At 43.2% G+C, this 23329-nt stretch overlaps 1 long non-coding RNA gene across 1 annotated transcript in view; it reads left to right on the top strand.

The window, feature by feature from the left end:
- LOC146816582 (uncharacterized) overlaps positions 1 to 22719 on the top strand; it is a 58201-nt gene extending 35482 nt beyond the window's left edge. Inside the window, exon 3 of the long non-coding RNA XR_014962463.1 lies at positions 22591 to 22719. This is a non-coding gene — a long non-coding RNA (uncharacterized LOC146816582). The remainder of the gene's footprint in view (positions 1 to 22590) is intronic.
- Positions 22720 to 23329: the final 610 nt, after the last annotated feature.

Consider the following 23329-nt stretch of genomic DNA (forward strand, 5'->3'; position numbering starts at 1 on the left):
GAAAACAGCGCAATGTTTGTTCAAGGGTTTGATTCAGTCGTTCCGTCTGTCCATCCGTTTGAGGGTGATAAGCGGAGGACAGACAAACATCGATTTTCATGGAGGAACAAAATCTTCGCCAAAACCTAGAAACAAACTGTGGCTTTCTGTCGGTTACAATAGATGTTGGTAATCCATGTAGTTTGACCACATGTTGTAAAAACAGATCTGTTAATTCTTTTGCTGATGGCATGTGGTTTAAAGGAACAAAATGTGCCATTTTGTTAAATAGTCTACTACCACCCATATGATGGAAAAACCATTTGATATGGGTAGTCCGGTGATGAAATCCATACTTATCGTATGCCAAGGAGCAGGTGGAATGGGCATGGGTTGTAGTAGTATAGCGGGTGCATTATGAGGGGTTTTGGCTTGTACACAGGTTGGACAGGTTTTGACATAGTTTTCAACATCAGATAGTAATGTGGTCCACCAAAAATCTCTTTGACATAATTCCACTGTTTTCTAGGTCCCAGTATAAAATTGTATCACGTAACTCTTGCGTTGGGATGTATAACCGGTTATACAAAAGGTCTCGATTTTTTAACAATGTGAAGAGGTGTGGACACCTGACCTAATAAATCTTTGGGAGCTCATATAGCAACAAATGGTCTGGAATAATAGTAGTAAGTGTGTCAGTACCTTTTTCAGGGGTTGGAAAATGTAGTCGTGACACCGTGCCAGCCTTCTGTTGTTCTTTGCCAGGCCTGTATGTAATCACAAAATCAAAATTCATTGAAAAAGAGAAGCCAACGTAGTTGACGGGAGTTAATGCTTTGACATTCTGGTAGAATTTCAAATTACGGTGATCTGTGTAGATTGTTATTGTGTAACGAGTTCCTAACAATGGTGACGCCATTCATGAAAGGCGAGCTTGATGGCCAATAATTCTCGTTCTGTCACTGTATAATTTTGCTCCGCCGGTAGGAGTTTTTTTGAAAAATACGCTATAGGATGTAGCTGTCCCGATGTAGGGTCTCTCTGGGACAAAATACCGCCAACAGCACCATGAGAAGCGTGTTCCTCCACATAGAAGGGTTGTGATGGATCAGCGTGATGTAACAGTGGGGCTTCAGTGAAGGCCTGCTTAAGTTTCTAAAATGCGTCTTCTGCTGCTAAGGACCAATGAAATGTAACTCCCTTCTTAAGTAAGTGAGTAATGGGTGACACACTGGAGGAGAACTGAGGAATAAAACGCCGATAAAAATTGGAAAAACCTAAAAACCTCTGAATATCCTTCAGGGATCCGGGTTTTTCCCATTTTAGGATGGCCTGCACTTTAGAATCATCCATTGCTATGCCATTGGGAGAAATCACGTAACCCAAAAACTCAAAACGGATAGTTGGTGTTCTCTTAGCCGTTGTAACACAGTACGGACATGCTCAACATGCTCTTCGGTTGTGGATGTAAAAATCAGGATGTCGTCTATGTAGACTACTACAAAGACGTCCAGAAAATCCTGCAGCACATCATTGATAAAAAATTGATATGCTGCAGGAGCATTGCACAGACCGAAAGGCATTACTGTGTACTCGAAAAAGACCTAATTTAGTCCTAAAGGCGGTCTTCCACTCGTCCCCATCTTTTACTCTAATTAGGTGATAAGCACCTCTCCGATCTAATATGGTAAAAATGGTGGAATGACGTACCTGGTCTAATAAGACCAGTATCAATTGGAGTGGATATCGGGTTTTTTATCGTAACCTTATTTAAGGCGCGATAATTAATGCACGCACGAAGTTCTTTATTCTTTTTCGGGACGAAAAAGAGTGGCAAACTAACGGGGGATGTCAACTGTCTAATAAACCCCTTTAATAATAAGTCATCCAAGTATTCCTGCAGATATTGGGTCTGGGGTTCAGACAGAGCACACACATGACTGCACAGCAGAACAGCTCCAGGGAGTAAGTCAATACGGCAGTCGTAGGACCGATGGGGTGGTAACTGGGTTGCCTGTTGTTCAGAGAACACATCTTGAAAGTCTTTTTATTGCCTTGGAAGAGTGATGTCAGACTTCTCTTCTTGCACCAAATCTGGATCCTCAATCACGGAGGCACCGTGTAATGGTGTGAGAGGGTGTTGATCAGTAGAATAGCATTTCTGCCAACAATGATCAGAATCCAATGTCACCGTGCGTTTACACCAATCAATTTTTGGGTTGTGTAACTGGAGCCATGATATACCCAATATGGCTCCAAACACAGGGGTGTCGATTAGATCGAAGTGGATCTGTTCAGTGTGTCCGTCAGCGCAGATCATGGTTGCAGGGGTAGTCTATTATTAAACCAAAAGATAGCTCGGAGTCATCTACGGCACGTACAGGTTCCGGGATCTCTTTCTTGACAGTTGGAATGTTTAAAGTCTTTGCTACACCTATGTCCAGGAAATTACCGGTAGCCCCACAAACTAGCAGTATAGGAAGAACCTTTCTCATCTGGGTAGAAAAGAGCAAAGTAACAATTAACGTTAGATGACGGGGCATAGAAGTCATAGTGTTTCCTAAATAATGATAAGAGGCCAAACCGTTGTTTGTGCTCGATAAGGGGGCCTCAATCCTTATCGGGCCAGGAAGTTTTCTGACTGTTTATCAACACTGGGGAGTGGGGAATCAAGCACAGCGATTGCCTTTTTCGGGACAGTCTTAGTCAGACAGTCCCGTGCAAAATGCCCTGCATTCCCACAGTATAAACAAAGGTTTAGACGACGTCTCCTGTCCTTTCCCTCCTTGGACAAAGGTCCCCTAATTCCAGCGATTTGCATGGGTTCAGTATGATCGGCGGAAGAATTGGAATTAGGTGTGTCTTTCTTCTCATGTTTTACTACTACAGCCCTGGGCAAATCTCCTCGAGTTCTTTCACTCTTTCTTTCCCCCAGACGATGATTCAACCGGACCACTAGATCAATGAATTCGACACAATCAGATGGCAAATCAACGATTTGCGCGAGTACATCTTTTAAATCATCCCGAAGGCCACGATAAAAAAGCGCTGTTCTTTTTCCAGCTGGCCATTGTGTCTCAGCAATTAACCTATTAAAGGATGTGATGTAGGACAACAAATCCTTATTGCCCTGACGCAGGTTCAAAAGCTCATTGTCACTCGCTTGAATAAATTGGTGCCTCGCAAAGAGCTTCTTCATTGTTTCCTTGAAGCGACGGAAGTTATGCAGAATTGGGTCATCCCTTTCTATGAATGGTATTGATCACGTGGCCGGCGTACCACCCAAATATGATAGAATGAATGCCACCTTTGAGGCATCATCGGAAAAGGCTGCTGGCTTACAGAGGAAATGTAATTGACACTGGTTAATAAAAATTTTAAACTTTGTGTGGTCCCCAAAAAACCGTTCAGGGGGATCTAATGGAACTGGAATGGGAGTCGTGACGGTGACACATACTGGTGGGGCCGCCCCCGCCCCTTCCGTACCCGGTGGGGTGAACGTAAAACGCTGTGGTTGCACTCCTGGTTTGGTTTTGACTGTGGTGTTATCCCAAGGGTTTTCTCCTGGCTTATATCATTGTAACTCGCAATGTAGTGTATGATTCTTTTGTTTTAATGTAGTGACTTCTTGTTATAAACCTAAGACTAACCTCGACATGGTGTTTTCGTCTGTGGAGGTATCCATCGCCCAGGTGGACTTTTTATGGCTTGACTTTATGTAAGGTGTGAGTCCAGCCACTCACCTGAAAACCAGGTCCGTCTGCAGGGGCGATGACTGTTCCTCAAACCCTATGAACACCTCGCAGTGCTACTGGTTGAAAACAGAAGCCCTGGCAGGTGCTCAAAGAGGGAAGGGGATTTGGGATGAGAGACAAGAAAAAAGAGAGACTGCTACGCTTCACACTTCACCAGGAAGAGAGAGTTACGCTTTACCGTCTGGACCCTCCAGGTTCTGGAATTACGACACAGTAATGTATTTCTGAATGTGGTCTTCCTGAAACACACAAAGGAATATGAGCACAAAAGACCTATTCTGTTCATTTAGTTTCTGTAAACCTAAGATCAGAAAGTTACATAAAATTACAATCAATTCCATCAAAATTCCTTTACTCAGTTCATCTCCAGTGATGGGTGAAATTTGTGCAACTGATGGTGTTTTTAAATACATGTCATCTGATTCTAATTTGAATAAGACATGTTCTGCACGTTTTATTTATCTGACATCTTTTTCTGTGAACTCTCTTCTTTCTGTGTTTATTGTTTCTTTCAAATCAGAAGGTAATTTTTCAACTGTCTTTTCTGAAAATAATGCTGCAGCTGTCTCTTGTTGGGCCATTTAAACTATACATCCTCATCAGGAATCTGAATTTTTAACATCATCTGGTGTATAGTAATCTGTGCCGTTTAATTTGCAAAACAAATGCTTTCCTGCCAGGCCTCAGTCATCAACAACAAATTGGTAACTTTTTTCAAATGGGCCTATTTTTGCTGCAACCTTCTCTAAAACTGGGTTTGTAATTTCTCTGTTTGAAACTCCTACAACTAAGTCTGGACCTTCCCCTGTTCTCACAATGAACTTGCTAAATCAAGATTTTTTAGGGTTAAAACTCTCATTTTCAAATACAGCAACCAGTTGAAATGGGTTCTGATTTTATTTCTGGAAAGAATTCACATTTTCTCTGGACAACTGATTTAAATTAATTTGAGATTTTCCATATTTTGTGGGAGCATTTAAGCTAAAAAAACGCCTGTCATTAGTACTGGTTTTTGAACTGACATTTGCATTTGCTGAGCTGGGACATTTTGCTCCTGCATTCCTCTCAGTGTTTACACATTTCCATTTACTGCATCATGTTTAAATTTACATTTTATTCTTCCAATGCTCAAATCTATTATAAAGATGGGAAAAGGACACTTTTTCCAGCAGTGCAACATCCATACCTGAATTTGCATAATCCAAAACACCTTTACTTTCATCCTGTGAAACACCTAATCTTCCTTGAGCACCTTTTACTTCTGCTTGTGAAACAACACCTTGTAACTCACTCTCCTTCTCTGCAAACAACTAATTCTGGAAAAAAAATTTGTGCAAACCTTCTCAGTACCATCATAGGCTTTTTCCTTAAACCCTTTCTGCTTCATTCCGTGCCCAGCACTATAGTATCCTTCATCCTTCAGAATCCCGTCTATCAACTTTCTTTGCAAACAAACCAATATTTGCTGTACGTGCACACTGATCTGATCACAGATCATTAATCCAATAACCAACTGAGTTACAAAGAATCTCATGCCACTGGCATTAGGACATTCTCTCCCACAGTGTTGTGGAAACTCTAGACACACCCTTTAACAAACCTCATGAACCAATTCTTTTAGCTCTTGTGTGCTTCTTTTAATCTGTACCCAATTAACATCCTTTGCTGGCACTCTGCTCTTCAGAAAAGTAATCACTGCTTCATTTTTCTCCATAACAACAGAAAATGATGATGCATTCATGCAAATATTTTTAATTGTCTCCTAACCTGGTCCTTGCAAAGCAACTTTAGATTTAAAACACAATTCAGTTTGCATGGTAATGTCAAAGAACATTTCCAAATTAATACACAACTCTTTTAAAATTTCAACAAACCCATCAACTTGTGGGTACCACAACATAGCCTTGTCTCTCATTTTTGGGAATGTGTTCAGAAATGCTGCAAGTTCACTTTTGTTCTGTGGCACATGAACATACACTTCTCCCACCATTTCTCTCAATGAGTAAGCACAAGCTTCTCCCTCATCCTGTTTTTTATTTTCCTCAACTACATCTGGTGGTTTCTTTTTCTTATCCAGTTTCCTTGCTAGGTCTGGTGGTTTCTTTTTCTTCTCATGTTTTCTTGCCCACTCTCCTAATTTCTCAAACCCATTGCATTTGGAAATGTATTTCATTATTTCTGCAATGTGTAATTGCATTCCTGAAGAACTCATTGTCTTATTTGCTTCGTCATCCATATGTACCCTGAAACTTTTCTGCAATGGAACATTCCTGAAACATCAATATCTTATTTTTTAGCCAAATCAGTCATTCTATCATGTGTAGTTAGTGCACATGTAGTTGTTTCCTTACTCAGGGAAATTAATTATTTTTCCTGACACTGGTTTACATTTTCATGATTTAAACAGCAGGGACTGTGAATTTCTTCATGTTCAAATTTAAAATTTAAAACATTAAGCTGTCTTTTTCAAGGTATGGGAAAAATGATGAGATGAGAGACTCCTGAGGCGGAAAGCCGGGAGCGCGAAAGCTATATTTTTAAAATTGGTGTGATACTTTGTTACTTTTAAATCACTTGATCTCTTTGCACTTCCTCGCTCTTCCCTAAACAGCGGATCCAACGCTGCAACGAACACCTACCTCCTGGTCGCCATTCCCGACGGCGAGGTGAGCCACGAGACACGCCCATCTCTGTTGGCCACGCCCCCTCACCATATGCATAAATAGCGCGCGCTGACAAGAAGCGCGACACTGATGAGAGACTCCTGAGGCGGAAAGCCGGGAGCGCGAAAGCTATATTTTTAAAATTGGTGTGATACTTTGTTACTTTTAAATCACTTGATCTCTTTGCACTTCCTCGCTCTTCCCTAAACAGCGGATCCAACGCTGCAACGAACACCTACCTCCTGGTCGCCATTCCCGACGGCGAGGTGAACCACGAGACACGCCCATCTCTGTTGGCCACGCCCCCTCACCATATGCATAAATAGCGCGCGCTGACATGAAGCGCGACACTGATGAGAGACTCCTGAGGCGGAAAGCCGGGAGCGCGAAAGCTATATTTTTAAAATTGGTGTGATACTTTGTTACTTTTAAATCACTTGATCTCTTTGCACTTCCTCGCTCTTCCCTAAACAGCGGATCCAACGCTGCAACGAACACCTACCTCCTGGTCGCCATTCCCGACGGCGAGGTGAGCCACGAGACACGCCCATCTCTGTTGGCCACGCCCCCTCACCATATGCATAAATAGCGCGCGCTGACAAGAAGCGCGACACTGATGAGAGACTCCTGAGGCGGAAAGCCGGGAGCGCGAAAGCTATATTTTTAAAATTGGTGTGATACTTTGTTACTTTTAAATCACTTGATCTCTTTGCACTTCCTCGCTCTTCCCTAAACAGCGGATCCAACGCTGCAACGAACACCTACCTCCTGGTCGCCATTCCCGACGGCGAGGTGAGCCACGAGACACGCCCATCTCTGTTGGCCACGCCCCCTCACCATATGCATAAATAGCGCGCGCTGACAAGAAGCGCGACACTGATGAGAGACTCCTGAGGCGGAAAGCCGGGAGCGCGAAAGCTATATTTTTAAAATTGGTGTGATACTTTGTTACTTTTAAATCACTTGATCTCTTTGCACTTCCTCGCTCTTCCCTAAACAGCGGATCCAACGCTGCAACGAACACCTACCTCCTGGTCGCCATTCCCGACGGCGAGGTGAGCCACGAGACACGCCCATCTCTGTTGGCCACGCCCCCTCACCATATGCATAAATAGCGCGCGCTGACAAGAAGCGCGACACTGATGAGAGACTCCTGAGGCGGAAAGCCGGGAGCGCGAAAGCTATATTTTTAAAATTGGTGTGATACTTTGTTACTTTTAAATCACTTGATCTCTTTGCACTTCCTCGCTCTTCCCTAAACAGCGGATCCAACGCTGCAACGAACACCTACCTCCTGGTCGCCATTCCCGACGGCAAGGTGAGCCACGAGACACGCCCATCTCTGTTGGCCACGCCCCCTCACCATATGCATAAATAGCGCGCGCTGACAAGAAGCGCGACACTGATGAGAGACTCCTGAGGCGGAAAGCCGGGAGCGCGAAAGCTATATTTTTAAAATTGGTGTGATACTTTGTTACTTTTAAATCACTTGATCTCTTTGCACTTCCTCGCTCTTCCCTAAACAGCGGATCCAATGCTGCAACGAACACCTACCTCCTGGTCGCCATTCCCGACGGCGAGGTGAGCCACAAGACACGCCCATCTCTGTTGGCCACGCCCCGTCACCATATGCATAAATAGTGCGCGCTGACAAGAAACGCGACACTGATGAGAGACTCCTGAGGCGGAAAGCCGGGAGCGCGAAAGCTATATTTTTATAATTGGTGTGATACTTTGTTACTTTTAAATCACTTGATCTCTTTGCACTTCCTCGCTCTTCCCTAAACAGCGGATCCAACGCTGCAACGAACACCTACCTCCTGGTCGCCATTCCCGACGGCGAGGTGAGCCACGAGACACGCCCATCTCTGTTGGCCACGCCCCCTCCAACGCCCGGACCATCTAATATAAATTATGTGCCTTGGCAGGAAGCGCAGCGGACGAGCGCAGCGGGCGCGACGATGGCGCGCCGAAGGCGCGCTTAAGGCAAGCTCGTCTGCGCTCGTCCGCGACTGTCCGGGGCTAGGGGCACGTCACTCTGCTCATCTTACCATCTATTCCCCCGCCCAATTACGCTGCCTCCAGGGCCCATGGTCGCTACCAGCCTCTACCTGTTCTCGTATTTCGTCTCTTGGCTTGTCTCCGCCTGCTCCTTTCGCCATCCCCCCTCCCCAACTTGCCCTCCCTCTTCCCTCTAGAGGTAATGTTCTTCCTGCTACCTCTAAAACCTTGGCGCCATACTATTTGAACACCCGGTCTGCAGTAGCCCATGCCCACTAACTTTCGGTACTGCTGGACCTTCATGCCCCTGACCTTCTTTTTTTAACGGAAACTTGGTTTTGTGATGACTCCCTCCCTGCCTTACTGGCCACCCTACCAGCTCCATATTACGCCCTCCGTGCAGACCGTCAAAATGGTAGAGCCGGGGGCGGGGTGGCGGTCATCGCCCGAACCGACCTTCCCTTTCAAACTCTGTCCCTGCCAGATGTCGCTACCACGGAGTATTTAGCTATTCGTACTACTTCCATCACGCCCCCTCTCACCTGCATACTTATCTATCGCCCCCCTCAATCCCCTTTATTGTTTCTCCCTGACTTTTTGGAAGTTCTGGCCACTATTACAGTTAATAACTCTTGGGTGATTTTAATTTTTGGCCCTCTGACCCAGCTGAATGCCCATCCTCAAAGGAATTCTCTGATACCCTTTATTCTCTCTACTTCATACCTCACATTCATTCTCCCACCCATATCAAAGGTCACATTCTTGACCAGGTTTGGTCCCTAAATTGCCCCGTAGAGTCCCTTACCATCTCGCCCTGTACATGGTCTGACCATCACCTGATCTCTTTTGCTCTTCCCATACACCCCCCGGTCAAGCCCCCACTCCCCAAAAACATCTGGGTTCGTGCCTGGGGACGAGTAGATCCCGAAAGTTTATCCTCCCTACTTACCACCTCTCTTCCTTCCCTGCAAGGTTTATCCACCCGTTCCCAGGTCACGGCCATTGAACAATGGCTCTCCTCAGGCTGTGACTCCATCGCCCCCTTGAAACGGGTCTCAACCAAACGAGAGAAGGACGCCAATCAGTGGTTTAACGAAGATCTCAAAGCCACTAAATTGGCGGTACTTCGAGCGGAGCGGGCCTGGAGGAGAAACTACTGCCCCTCTCTACGATTGGAGTTTATTAACATCCTGACCCTATACAAAAAGGATATCCTGGAGGCAAAAACCACCTATTTCTCCTCCAAAATCCTCGCAGCCGAAAACCAATCGAAGCAAATTTTCTCGATTGTACACAATCTGGCGTTTTCGGACAGAACCTCTCTTAAGCCCACCCCTTCTCAGGAACTCTGTCATTCCCTCAATAACTTTCTCATTCAGAAAATAGTCACCATCAAAGCTAACATCCCCCCTCCTTCCCCTACTTTTGTGGATCCCCAGTGTCCCCCCCAAGGGACAACTCACCTCCCTCCCACCACTGACTAAGGAATCTCTGACTGCCATAATTCCACTTGTCAAATCTGGTTCCCCGTTAGATCCCTGCCCGGCTCATATTCTTCGTCATATCTTTACCAGCTGTTCAGACCCCCCCCTTCATCTCCTTAACAGCTCTCTTTCCCAGGGTGTGGTACCTAACCCACTTAAAACCGCAGTCATTGTCCCCATTTTGAAAAAACCTGGCGCCGACCCCTCAGTTCCCGCTAATTTTCGCCCCATCTCCCTTCTGCCGTTCCTGGCGAAAGTACTCGAGCGCCACGTCACCTGCGCCCTGAGCTCTTTCGTGGAGAAGAACGGGGCTCTCGCCCCCCGCCAGGCCGGGTTCCGCCCCGCACACTCTACGGAGTCCGTAGTTCTCTCGGTCCTTGATAACCTCAGGGAGGGAATGGATACCAACCAACCCCAGGCCTTGGTCCTCCTCGATCTCTCAGCCGCCTTTGACACGGTGGATCATTCCATCTTGCTTTCCCGTGTCAGGGCGGTGGGGATCGGGGGCACCGCGTTGGTTTGGTTATCCTCCTTCCTGAGGGACCGTACCCAGGCAGTTCGCCTGGGTGATTTTACTGCGGACTTTCGCAATGTTCAGTGCGGGGTCCCCCAAGGCTCCTCCCTTTCCCCCCTTTTATTTAATCTTTATATTTCCCCTCTTATTTTTTCACTGCAACAAATGGAGGTCGCCGTATTTAATTATGCGGACGACCTCCAGCTTGTTTTCAATCTTTCCTCTTCCCCCGATTCTGTTCTTAATTTCCAAACCATCATGATTCATATCCGGGACTGGATGAACCACAACCATCTGAAACTCAACCCAGACAAGACCGAGCTGGTGTTGACGGGTGGTTCATCCAGCCCCTGGTCCCCTCTCTTCTGGCCGCCTTCCCTAGGTCCCCCACCTGTTCCCTCTACCTCAGTCAAAACTCTAGGCATTAAGCTCAATTCTCAACTCACCCTTCACTCCCAGGTCAGCTCTGTGGTTTCTTCTTCCTTTCTTTCACTGCGCACTATACGCAAGGTGTCCCGTTTTTTCTCATTTGATGCTTTAAAATTGATCACCCTGGCCATGGTCGTATCCCGCCTGGATTATGGCAACGCCCTATATGCAGGTATACCTGCATATAGTCTCCGGCGCCTGCAGCAGATCCAAAACCAGGCGGCGCGCCTGGTGTTCAAACTTCCAAAGTCCCACCATATCTTCCCGCTCCTAAAGTCCCTACATTGGCTTCCTGTTCGTGCTCGTGTCCAGTTTAAGCTTGCTTCCATCACCTTTCAAGCACGACTGGGCACGGCACCGGCTTTCATCTCATCTGAGATTACCCCTTATGTTCCATCCAGGGAACTGCGTTCATCTACCCAATCCCTTCTAACAGTCCCACGGTTCCGGAGAAAGAAATGGGGAGGCTCGAAATTTGCGACCCTCGCCCCGATCTTCTGGAACTCCCTGCCTCTCGAGCTTAGAGCCTCAACCCTGTACCCGCATTTCCGGAAACAGCTCAAGGCACATCTCTTTGCTAAATTCTTCAATTAATTCATTAGCAGTTCATCTTTTTCTTACTTAGCTCCAGCTCCCTTGCCCAGTCCTCTGTCAGTTGTAGCGCCATGAAACCGCTGGTGTACGTGCGCTGTATAAATAATTTTAAATTCAAATTCAAATTCAAATTAAATTCAATTCAAGTTGTTTCCCCATACTCTCTATCTTTTTAATCACTGCTGCTCCCTCAAAGCAGGTCTGAAAAATCCCATCTCCTAATATATGCATTTTATCCTGGGCTGTTGGTGTTGCACAGACCAATTTTCCCCTACCTTTCAACGCTTGGACTATCTGGGGTAGTTTCTGTTCAATAATCTGTGAATTCTGAGTTTCTGAATTAAACCCTGACATAATTACTCCTTCTGCAACTCTTCGAACTTTCTGATTTGGGACCATATTAATTAGGACAGTCACAATTTGTCTAGGCACTGTAGTATTTGTACTTAATCAGTCACATTTGAAGCAGTAACACCTGGAGATATCCCTGTCAGTGCTGAATCAACAGGTAGTGGGTCAATCTGAAATGTCTGCACAGTTTTCTCAATCTGTGTTTCTCTCTGTTCAACAGAAGCAGTAGCCACTGTAGTACTTACTGGTACAATAGTATCAGTATTTTTAGTAGGGACCACATAAGGTGGTGGACACTCAGTTAATAATGCATCCAATATTTAATTCCCTGAATCATTGTTTATTTGAAGCTTTTTATCATCATTAATTCCCTTCTCCTGTATCTGGTGCTTTACCTTTTTATCTTCATTTTCTGTGTCTCTTGCTGTTTTTTGCCCACATGTTTAAAGCTTTAAACTGTGCAGCTCTAGATGGTGTCTTTAGTTCACATAACACTTACCTTAATTTGTCAATAATTTGCAATTCAAAAGTACCATCTTTTGGAAACCTCAAAGGACCCACTTTTTTAGTAATCTTGCACCATTGGTGAACCTACATACATGAATTTTGTCCCAAATTGGTAGACATAAAATGCACAGTTGTTCCTTCGGGAGTATCACCAATTAAAAACAAATTTGTCACATTACCTCCCAACAGTTTTTTTAAAACCTTCAAACAATTTCATTTCTGCAATAGTTCAATGCAATTTATTTTCTCCAATCCTGTCACAGTTAATAATTTCAGTCAGTTCAACTCCTACTACTGACCCTCCCTTCACAAAATAATACAGTAATATTTTACTGAGTTTTCTTAATCAGAATTCTATTAGTAACAACATAAAACAATACTACCTTGTCTGCGCCACTAAATAAAGAGATAGTCTTCACCCTTTCCAAGAGATTTTCTTACACTGCAAGCAATATTAACGAACAGCCTTATCTCACTTCTCTAACAAGCCCTGGGAGGACCTGGTACTCCTCTAGGGATAAGGCTAGAGTTTCACAAGAGGACTTTTTGGTGTGAAAAGAGGTCTTGTTACTCCCTTGGGGATAAGGCTAGAGTTTCGGAAGTGGACCATTTGCTATTTCAGATAGTCTACTTATAGACGAAATTTCCCTAAATATAACACCTACAGACCTCGGTAGCCTTCGGTATTATTACAACACACAAAGAACTTCTGCAGTGTGATTTCCTTATCCACATTCTTCTCCTGCATATTTCAGGCTAAATTCCATTCCTGAGATTCTTCAGGTAGCTCCGCACCTGTACTTCTAGTCAACATAGAACAAGACACTAACTCTGCATGTTATAAACATATAATCATATCATCAACAATCAATAATTCTGTTCTATGAAATTACCAATTTATTCAATAAAACCATCAAGTCAAAATGTCATCAACAGTTGAAACACTTACTATTTTTTTAACACTACAAAAAAATACCTTCTAGCAGATTAACAACATATCACAACCCTATTGATATTCATACCAATTGCGTTCATGCATTACCTTCCAGTACTGCTTTGCCAGTCTTAAAGTTCTGAGCATTGGAATCAGGAATCAGGACTTTTTGGAGAATCTGGATACTTATCTAACTTGGGCAATTATTTTGTGCCGCTATTTAGGCATTAAACTAAACTATGGGGCCGATTACGATGGCGGGCGGATCGCCACCGCTGGCCCGGCGGTGGCGATCCACCCGCCATCAACCTGAATGTTCCCACCGCCAAATTAGGATGGCGGTGGGAATGGGAATGGTACCACGGCGGATGGAAAGACCGTCCGCCGTGGTCCCGCAAGGCGGTCCTTTTCCGCCCACCTTGCGGGACATGGTACAATGGGGCAATGACAGCAGTGCCATGCAGGCACCGCCATGGGCATTATGATGACTGTCTTATTCGGCAGAGATTCCGCCGCAAATAAACAGGCGGAGGATGCCTTTGGGTGCCCGTTGCGGCCCCTGGGGGAGGTTGAGTGGTGGAGGGCTGCACGTTGGGGATACGTATGGTACCCTCCTGCATTTGCATGTACAAGGTGGCAGGCACCGCAGGGTGCCTGTCACGTTGTACTTTCAATTGCACAACATGTATTTTTACATTGCGGCGGGTGGTGCTTGCAGCACCGCCCTCCGCAATGTAAAAATATGGGATGTGCTCGCCAGTGTGGCGGGTGCATTGTAATTGGTATTGCGGGACCGCCCCACCGCCCGCCATCGTCATCGACCCCTATGCTCCTTTTGGTGATGGTCTTTAACTTTACTTATCTGCTACCAAAAACTGATCCAGCAGTAATTTCACGGTAATTTCTCAACGCAAAACATCTTTCCCTCTTGTTTACCGCTTAAAGGGGATGGACCTTTGTCACCGTGTTATAACCATCAGGAGACTTTGAATAAACATGAAAAAATCAAATGCAGTTAAACATTTAAGGCAATAATGAGGTTTGGGAGTAGTTTAAAGGGTTTTATTTTCTAGTCAAAACTTATTCATTAGTCAAATATCAATCAGGTCACAGAATTGAAAAATAGGAAAAAAAGATTTAATACAGAACATATTATAGATTGCATACAAGGCACTCCATAAAGGAAGGAAAAAACCTATTTCAGTCAGTCAGAAACTCTTAAAGAGTTTAACAAAAATATAATTCTAGAGTGAGTTTCTCAAGGCTAATCAATAATTAATAATTGACAAAAATCTCCCATAAAGAGAAATAAAATGCAAAGGACAAAATAAGTCTTTGCAAAGCCAATTTGTCAAAGTAGGAAACTTAAAGTTTTAGAATCTAAACCTGTCATGTTCTATAAGCTGGTCCTCTCTGTCCTGGCTCTGCCTCCCTGAGCCCCCACAGACGCTGCCCCTCCTTCCTCTCTGGCTTCACTGGTTCATCTATGCTTTTCTATGTGAGGAGCTGCCATAGCCCCTCCTTTCTCTCTGGCTCCAGGGGACTTTAAAAAAAAACTGTGTGTTCTCCCTTGCGTCCTGTTAAAAAATAAGCAGAGCCAGCCTACACCTCTCAGCTAGCAATCAATATTTCTATCAAAAATACACGTGACTTGGTCTTCGTAGCTTGACCAATAGGAGCTTCAGAACACATCAACTCCCAATGGGCTGACTGGACACGGCATCAATCAGGTGAGTTCCTGTAACACATTTGAGTCTTGTGCTAGATGACTTCACATCCTAAGAACAATTACATTTTCTGCAACAAAAGTATTAATTATGCGGAAACAGAGAATACATATTATAAGAAAAAATGTGTGCTCTGCAGTTTTCTTTCTACGTGATGAAGTGAATAAAGCTTTGTTTAAACAAATGCATGGAGATAAAAGTATGTGAAGGTCTTTCATGAAGAGACGGAAACAGGGGACGTAAAGTATAAGAAAGGTCCTTTCATGAAAGTAGGGTGAAAAGAGCACACATTCCATTTCTTATCGTCAAGGCCAAAGGCCGAAGTGAGCTGAGCCTGCCAAAGCAAATTCAGCCTTTTTACATCATAAAATGCGTGTTAATTCAGCACAAATATATGCTACTTTGAAAGTTCAAAACACATTTCTAAATTAAATGTACATTCTATAGTGAGGTTAAATCTAGAAGAATCACAATTAAACAACCATGATTAATTCATTGAGCATGCTTTTACATGAAAGCACTTTAGACTGAAAGCATCTGACCAGGCCTCATTCATTTTTTTCACTTGCACCAAACACTGCGTGCCATTTTTTTAAAAGCATTGGTGTCTGAAACACAAAACAGAACAATGCCTAAATCTAGGTGAAATCTAGGCTCCATCAGTTGCCTAAACCAAACTCATACTCAATAACCCACAAAGGTTCCATAAGAGAGTTTAGATACTTTCCTTTGAATAATTCAAATGGGGTTTTACCCGTTGTGCTGTGTGTTGTAAATCTGTACAATTCCATCTTCTTATTTAATTCCTCCTTCCAATTAAGTAAATTAGCTTTAGCTAAACTGACTGTCTCCTTTATTACTCTGCTTAGTCTTTCTACAATGCCATTTGTTTCTGGACAATATAGAGCACACTTTTTTGGGTTTAATCCCTTGTTTCCTTAGGAACTGTTCCATTTCAATTGAGACCAGTTAAACCCCATCATCAGTGAGTAAACTTTCAGGAATTCCCTCCCTCGTTATAATTTCTTTAAAAAACGTTACTACATGTTTGGTTTCTATTTCTCTAGTGAAACAGATCTCAGGCCACCTTGAGTACATGCCAACTACAACAAGTATAAACGTCTCGCATCCATCTCCATGAATGGGTCCACCAATATTTAGTAAAATGTTCTTCCATGAGCCTGTCAGATGCTCCCTGACCAACATGGGCTGTACTGTTGGCTTCCTAGATTTCTCGCTAAGAGCACACAGCAGACAATCTCGCACCGCTCTCTCAACCTGCAGATCCAAACCTGGCCATCAATATGAACTGCCCAACCTCTCTTTTGTCTTGGATATACCTTGATGACAATCATGTGCCAATGCAATCAGTTCTTCCCCTAGAGCTGCAGGAGCAATGAGTCTTGTCCCTCGAAACAATAGTTCATTATGTTCAGGCAACTCATCCTTCACACACCAGATTGATCTGACCAAGTGCCAATCGTGTTGTCTTCACGTCTGATACCCTCGAGGGTCACGTTCGCGCTATACAAACTTTCAAAATAAAATATATAAATAAAATAAATCCATCTGAAAGCTGTTTCTTTCAGTCCAACAGTGTTGTACAAATTGTATTACTTGTTTTAGTGTCCAATCTGCTTTCAACTCTTCATGCCATCTTTCTTATGGAATAATCATGCACTCTACTTCACGCACAAATTCAGCATCTTCATCATGATACTGATAACATTCTTTTTTATCTATACCATCATTAGTAATTAACCTGGATAGTGTATCAGCAATCTTGTTTTCTACATCTGGTATAAAATTAATCTCAAAGTCATATTCCTGTAAAGAGATCACCCATTTAGTTATCCTGCTAGAGACCAAATCAGTGCCTTTCTTTCTGAAAATTTCACACCGTAGGGGTTTATGATCAGGAAGAGGTGTGGCGCCGCGGACAGGCCGACTGACTCCGGAATCTGGAGATTACGGTTCGATCCCCGGCGGCAGATTAGCCCAGCACCATGTGACCCTGGGCAATAGCTTGCTTAATCTTCCCGACGGCCCCCAGCGCCTAGAGACCCTTACGGGTGATTGTTCGCGCTTTACAAATGTGGATTATTATTATTATTATGATCTGTCCTTATTTCAAATGAACTTCTACATAAAAAAGTTTTCAATTTCCTAACTGCCCAGTGTACAGCAAGGGCCTCCCATTCAATGACGGAATACCTGGTCTCAGCACCTTTCCATCCTCTTGAAATTAACATAATGGTACTGAGGCTGTTTTTCCCTTACTGTTGCAAAACAACACCCAACCCTTTCTGGGTGGCTTCCGTTGTTATGATCGATTTTACTTTAGTATCAACATTTTTTAATGTGGGAGCTCTGTTGAGCTCCTTCTTCAGCCATTGGAACTCCTTCTCACAAGACTCATTCCACTCAAAATTAACCCCTTTCCTCAGCAAACCTCTCATATTGACACTTAGTTCTGTAATAATCTGGACAAACTCACTATAATATTGATACATTTCAAGAAACTTCACTAACTTCTCCTTGGAAGATGGTGAACTCGTCCTATGAATGGTGTCAACAAGGTCTGCTCTTCATCTCCATCTCCTGTAATAGCGTGCCCCAAATAATCTCTGGCATTTTCACCAAATTTACACTTATCCAGTTTTATTGTGAGATTATACTCACACCACCTCTTGAGTACCTCCCTAACATGGGCATCATGTTCACCAACATTTTTGCCAAATACCAGGATTTCATCCCGATATACTCACACTCCTCTTGTTCCTTTCAAAACCCTTTCCATGACACACTGAAATACGGCTGTGGACACGAGACCAAAAGGTAACCTTGCTTAATGGAAGGTACCAGAGGGTGTCACAAATGCTGTCAAATCTTTAGATGCATCTTCCACCTCAACCTGATGATAGGCTGATGCATGATCAAAAACTCTGGCTCCATCCAGCAACATCAGCAACTCAGAAATATTAGGAAGTGGATATTTATCCACTACCACATTCTTATTCAGATGTCTCAAGTCAACACACAAGCATAAACTACCACTAAATTTCCTGGCTGCCCCATGGGTGCAAGCCATTCAGTGTCAGTGCCTTTAATCTCTTCTATGATACCATTACTTTTGAGCCTTTTAATCTCCAGCTTCATTTCTTCTCTTACCTCAAAATTTCTCACTTTACAACATATAGGTTGCGCAGTGGCCCTCAAATGTATTTTATGCGTTTAGCCTATTAGACATCCAAAACCTCCCTAATAATGTTTGGAAATGTAACACATTTCTCATTAGATTCCATCATCATCACCTCTTTTGCATCAATCCCCTCTTTCAAAGAGACTGGCATGTCACTGGAGGGATTCAATACAGCTCCGAAATCTCCTTGGTGAAATGATCTGATTATACTGTTCCCTTTTCTCAAAACATAGACCTTACCTGTAATAAATCTCTGCGTAAATTCAAATAACCAATGAAATAACCATTTAGTTTAATTGTCTCTCCACCATAATCACATGGTCTGATGTCTGGTTTAGACAGTGTTACCTTCCCTTCTAGTTTCTCACTACAAAATGTTTTGGAAACTATTTTAATATTTGCACCTGAGTCAAAAAGGACCCTCGTACTTTCCCCCCTCAACAGTGATTGTATCAATGAGAGTGGTCTTACTTGTTTTTCCCTAGTTGCAATACTATTCACCCACATTCAAAATCAGCATCATCACATTGTTGTTCATCATCCACAGTAACTTCTCTAAACTTTTGTTTTAGTTTCTTACTTTTACACACAACCGCAAAGTAACCCTTTTTCCTACAAATAGTACAATGCTTTGTTGGCTGGACATATATCATCATTAGTACCGTAGACACTTTTATCACACCTACAGAACTTCAGTACAGTACTTTTCTTTCTTTTAAATGCATGGTCACTCTTGAACCTCTCATTTCCAAAGTTACTCTTATACTTGTTTGTATCAACCTTTACAGCATGTACTATTTTGTCCTTGCCAATCTCTTTGTTGTTTACCTCAACACATTGAGTGCTCAGTCTTCTTTGCTAGAACTAAGACTTCTTCAAGACTAGGTTCATCCCTCAACCATAATTATTCATTCACTTTTTCTATGTTGCAACCAAGCATGAACTGATCGCGAATACTTTCTTCCACCAGATCTTTACATTTACAAGAGGAAGCTAGTTTTCTTAGATCTGTCACAGAAGGCTCCACCCACTCCTTCTCTTTGAGCCCTTTGACTTGAATATACTCTTATGTATAGATACACCCAAACAATAAAAGCACATATACCAGAATACTGAGTGTTTCACAGAGGGAAACCCTCCATATTAACACGCTTTACAAGTGAGCATGTCACTGAATCAAAACAAAACATTTATACAGTGAGACAGAACATGTACCAAAGGAGTGATCGTATCACTGCATTAAACAACATAGGTGACATGCTTTAAAAGTGAGCGTGTCACTAAAATCAATCGTGATACAATGATGTAGTGAGTGACAGTTTAGTTAGTGCCTCCAAGTGAGCGTTTTGACATGAAAAGTGCGCTTTTGAAAGTGAGTGTATCACTGCAATTAATCCTGAAGAATGAACCACAAGCAACTCTTTTCAGCACATTACTGTTTCATGAGTAAGCACCTGCTACACAGTGCCCTTCAAAATGTTGCATACTGTCTCTCACCTGAATCTGAAGTGCAAACCTCGTAACTTGCAGAACGTCGTACAGAATAAACCTTATGGACCGTTGTGTAGGAGCCTCACATAATGATGGCACGTTCAACTTGATCTGACTGCATCAGTAAAATTATTGCCCTCAGTAGTACACTAAAGATGGTGACATGTCCCACATACCTGCGCACTTCCTGTATCACAACATGCAGAGTACGTTGCGCTCCAGAACAATTTGTGCTGCTGCCTTCCAAAACAAGAATCCACCAATGTCACGTACTACGTTAAAATGCACGCACTACGCGCTCGTCCTGCATCAAACTAAACAAAGGATTCAGAGCACTCCATCAGTACTGCGTTCCAGTGATGTCAGGACAGAGCGGCGATAGACATTCAAAGAAACGCTCATCCAACTGCCACAATACCGCAAGTAAAATAAAAATGCTCTTCAAAGTAATAAAAATTCTTCGTGCGATGGCTGGATACCACAATTTGTTTAAAAAAAGTGCTTGCCGCATCCGTCACCACGCACACCGACATCACTCTCAACTGAACAGAGCTATCGGTGTGTATACAACAGGACAGTCTCCCTTCGCATAGAAGACCAAAGCACAGGAACATGTAGTCTAGTATGTAAAAAAAAAAACTTTACTGTAGCACTAAAGTCCCTCCAGGAAAATGGCTAAATCTCACCAATAATGTCCAACATGTAGTATGTATAGGCTTCTTGTGTCCTTAGCAAATGGCTGGTTGGAGATCTTCTTTCCTTTACTTCCTTCCCTTCGCCAGTGTGGTAATCAAAGAAACACTCTGGTATACACATGAGATGGTTATCAAGTTAGGTTCTTTATTCACAGAAGAAGATCTCATCCAACTTCTCCCTGGCATTGCCTCGTAGCTTTTCTGCATTCATATTCCAAGTCAGTTCTACACATTCTGAATGACATTCTGACATTCCAAAGAAATGTCAGCTACCTCACATGGTCATTGAGATAGACCACGGGGGCTTAGTCAAATGCCTGGTAGGTGCTTCTTCCTTTTGAGGTGTTCACACGGAAAGTAAGCAAGGAGGACAGTACCATTGACCAAGCTATCCCATTGTTGCACATGCTACAGGAACAGTTAAAGGAGGTGTCTGCAATGTACGCAGGTGTGGAAGAAAAAAGATGCGTATGAGTTGGTGGAGAGCTTAGTCCTTCACCTATCTGTTATTGCAAGGGTGCAAAGAAACATTGTGTCATCCAAGCCATCTGTGCCACAAATTGTGATCCATGGTACAAACTATTAGTGTCCACTTTCATTTCTTTTTCAGACTGGGATGTTCCATAATACAAAACATGGATAGGTGAGCAAGATAGTGCACTAGAAAAAGAATGGCAGGGAATTAGAGGCCCTTTCCTCCAGGGCACAATTTCTGCAGGGCAGTCTTCAAGTTCAAAGCTTGAGAGCAGTGCTGTTGATTCATAGCAGCCAAAACCAACAACAAGAATACCATCAACAAGAAGAACAGGTGCATCAGCCCAAAATCTGCAACTGAATGGTTTTTACTGGTAGGGCTTGAGACCAGTGCAGAGGCGAAGGCAAAAGAGGTTGAGCAAGGTGGAGCACCAATGACCATTTAGCGGATGGTCTAGGCCTATCGTGATGACCCAGCAGAGGGCTACCTTGATCAAAACCCATTGGTGTATTGGTATGGGGAGAGGCGCCAATGGCCAGTCCTCAGCAGGATGGCAAAAAATTATCTGGCCTGCCTGGTAGCCTGTGTCTCTGCTGAGCATGTTTCAGTGGTGCTGGTGCCATAGTCACAGTGACAAGGACCAGTTTCTCACCCCAAAATGTGGAGAGATTAACAATGATTAATATGAATCTGCACTTTATATCACAGATTATTCCATACCTGAAGTATGAAAGGAGGAAGATGAGGGAGACTCCGGTCATGGAAGTAGTGTGGTAGATGACCTACTTTTGGTTGAACCACCGGAGTTTGAGGACAAGCTCTACTTTCCTGACTACTGGGCCTGGGCCAACTGCCCTAGAACTTTCTCTCTCAGTCTCTATCGCTGATCTGCTTTCTTTGTGGCCAAAAATAATAATAAAAAAAAAGACATAGCTAGAGGAACATTATTTAATCGTACGCGTTTGTGTATGGTCGACTAATTCAATTTCGGCCCCACTGTCTTACTCTTAGACACATTTTATTGCTGGATTGGTGTTGCAACAGTGTGCAGTGAAGAAATACCCCTCCACCCATTTCCCTCAAGTACATTGGGGATGCAAACACATTTTTGCCTCCCTCCAACCCTGGGCAGTGATTATCTAACCTTTCCTAGTTTATTATTCCCCTAGCCAGACTTCCACACGTTTGATTTAGACATGCCAATGTATGTTTAGTGAACAGTAATGTACTACGGTGACAACGCCTTAATTAGAAGAACAGGTAAACGGCATACATTGCATGCTGAGTAATTCTTGTTTGTGAGAGTGTTGAGATGATACGTGTCGTGGCAGGCAGTGACACTGGGTGTTTGTTTTTCTGTAACTATTATGCTCATATGTTTTTGGGATAATTTACAATGTTGGTGGCCTACCGACGGCTGATAATTTTTTCCCTGAAGGGGATTTTTTTCCTTCCCCTTTTAGAGTTAGCGAGATCCACTCCACACAGCTTTGTTTTCAGCTTTATTCGTTGTTATGATTCATGATGATGAATTGATGACTACGACAGTTGTGAGTTTGAACAGCCCTATACAGATAGTTACATGTAGCCACTTTTGTGTGATATTTGGTGTTGTAAAATTGCCTTCACCTAATTGTTCACACACCAGTCATAAAATGAATGAGGGCAAAAAAGGACTATTCTTCTGTTCTCTCTTGCGCTGCCTCTGAGTCTTCTAAGTACACTCCTTATGAAGTTTAACTTCTTTCTCCTTGATTCTACAATATAATTCTATTTTTTTAACCTGCAGGCCCTCTTATCCTGCGCCAAACTGGAAAAGCAACATAGCAATCAAGCTTGTCTTACTGGACCACATCTGCCAGGCACGCAAGATTAACGGACAGTCCAAAAGGAATTCAGATGCAACTCCCAATTTGGCAATATAGTATTATTATTTTTTTAACAATCATTAGAACTGTGTGTTGTGTTCGCTTGATTCCTACATAATTTGTAATATATTTGCAATGTTTCAAAGATAGGTAATAAAGGACATTTAGATATATAAATGTACCTTGGGTCTCTCTAGGGGCAGATGGACAATTTAGTTTGGTTTGCATTTAAATTACCTGTACTCATTCCTTCATTTCCTTTTCCTCCCATAACTGATATATGATGGTTAGCTGCTCATTGGCCAGATGAATGTTGTCCTTGTGTAGTGTTTGCCTTTGTCAAACCTTCCCCAAATCCCCCTTACCATCCAGTCATCAAAAAACCCTAACCCTCCTCCCCCAGGCTGTATGATTTATTGAGGAGTAGCTTAATTTACACCATCAATGGATCACACTTTTCGTGGGGCAGTTGGGGTGAAAGCAACACCAACTCAGTGCAGGATCTTCAGTTTTACTCCTATTACTGAAACAATTGCCCACACTGGCCTCATTTACGCACCTATGCATAAAAGTGATCAATATTGTTATGGCGTGCCATGTATTAGCATTGCATTGTAAGAAGACATATTCCATGAGAGTATTCATGCACCCACTGAAACA

This window comes from Triturus cristatus, chromosome 6 (assembly GCF_964204655.1).
Source record: "Triturus cristatus chromosome 6, aTriCri1.1, whole genome shotgun sequence".
NCBI lineage: Eukaryota > Metazoa > Chordata > Amphibia > Caudata > Salamandridae > Triturus > Triturus cristatus.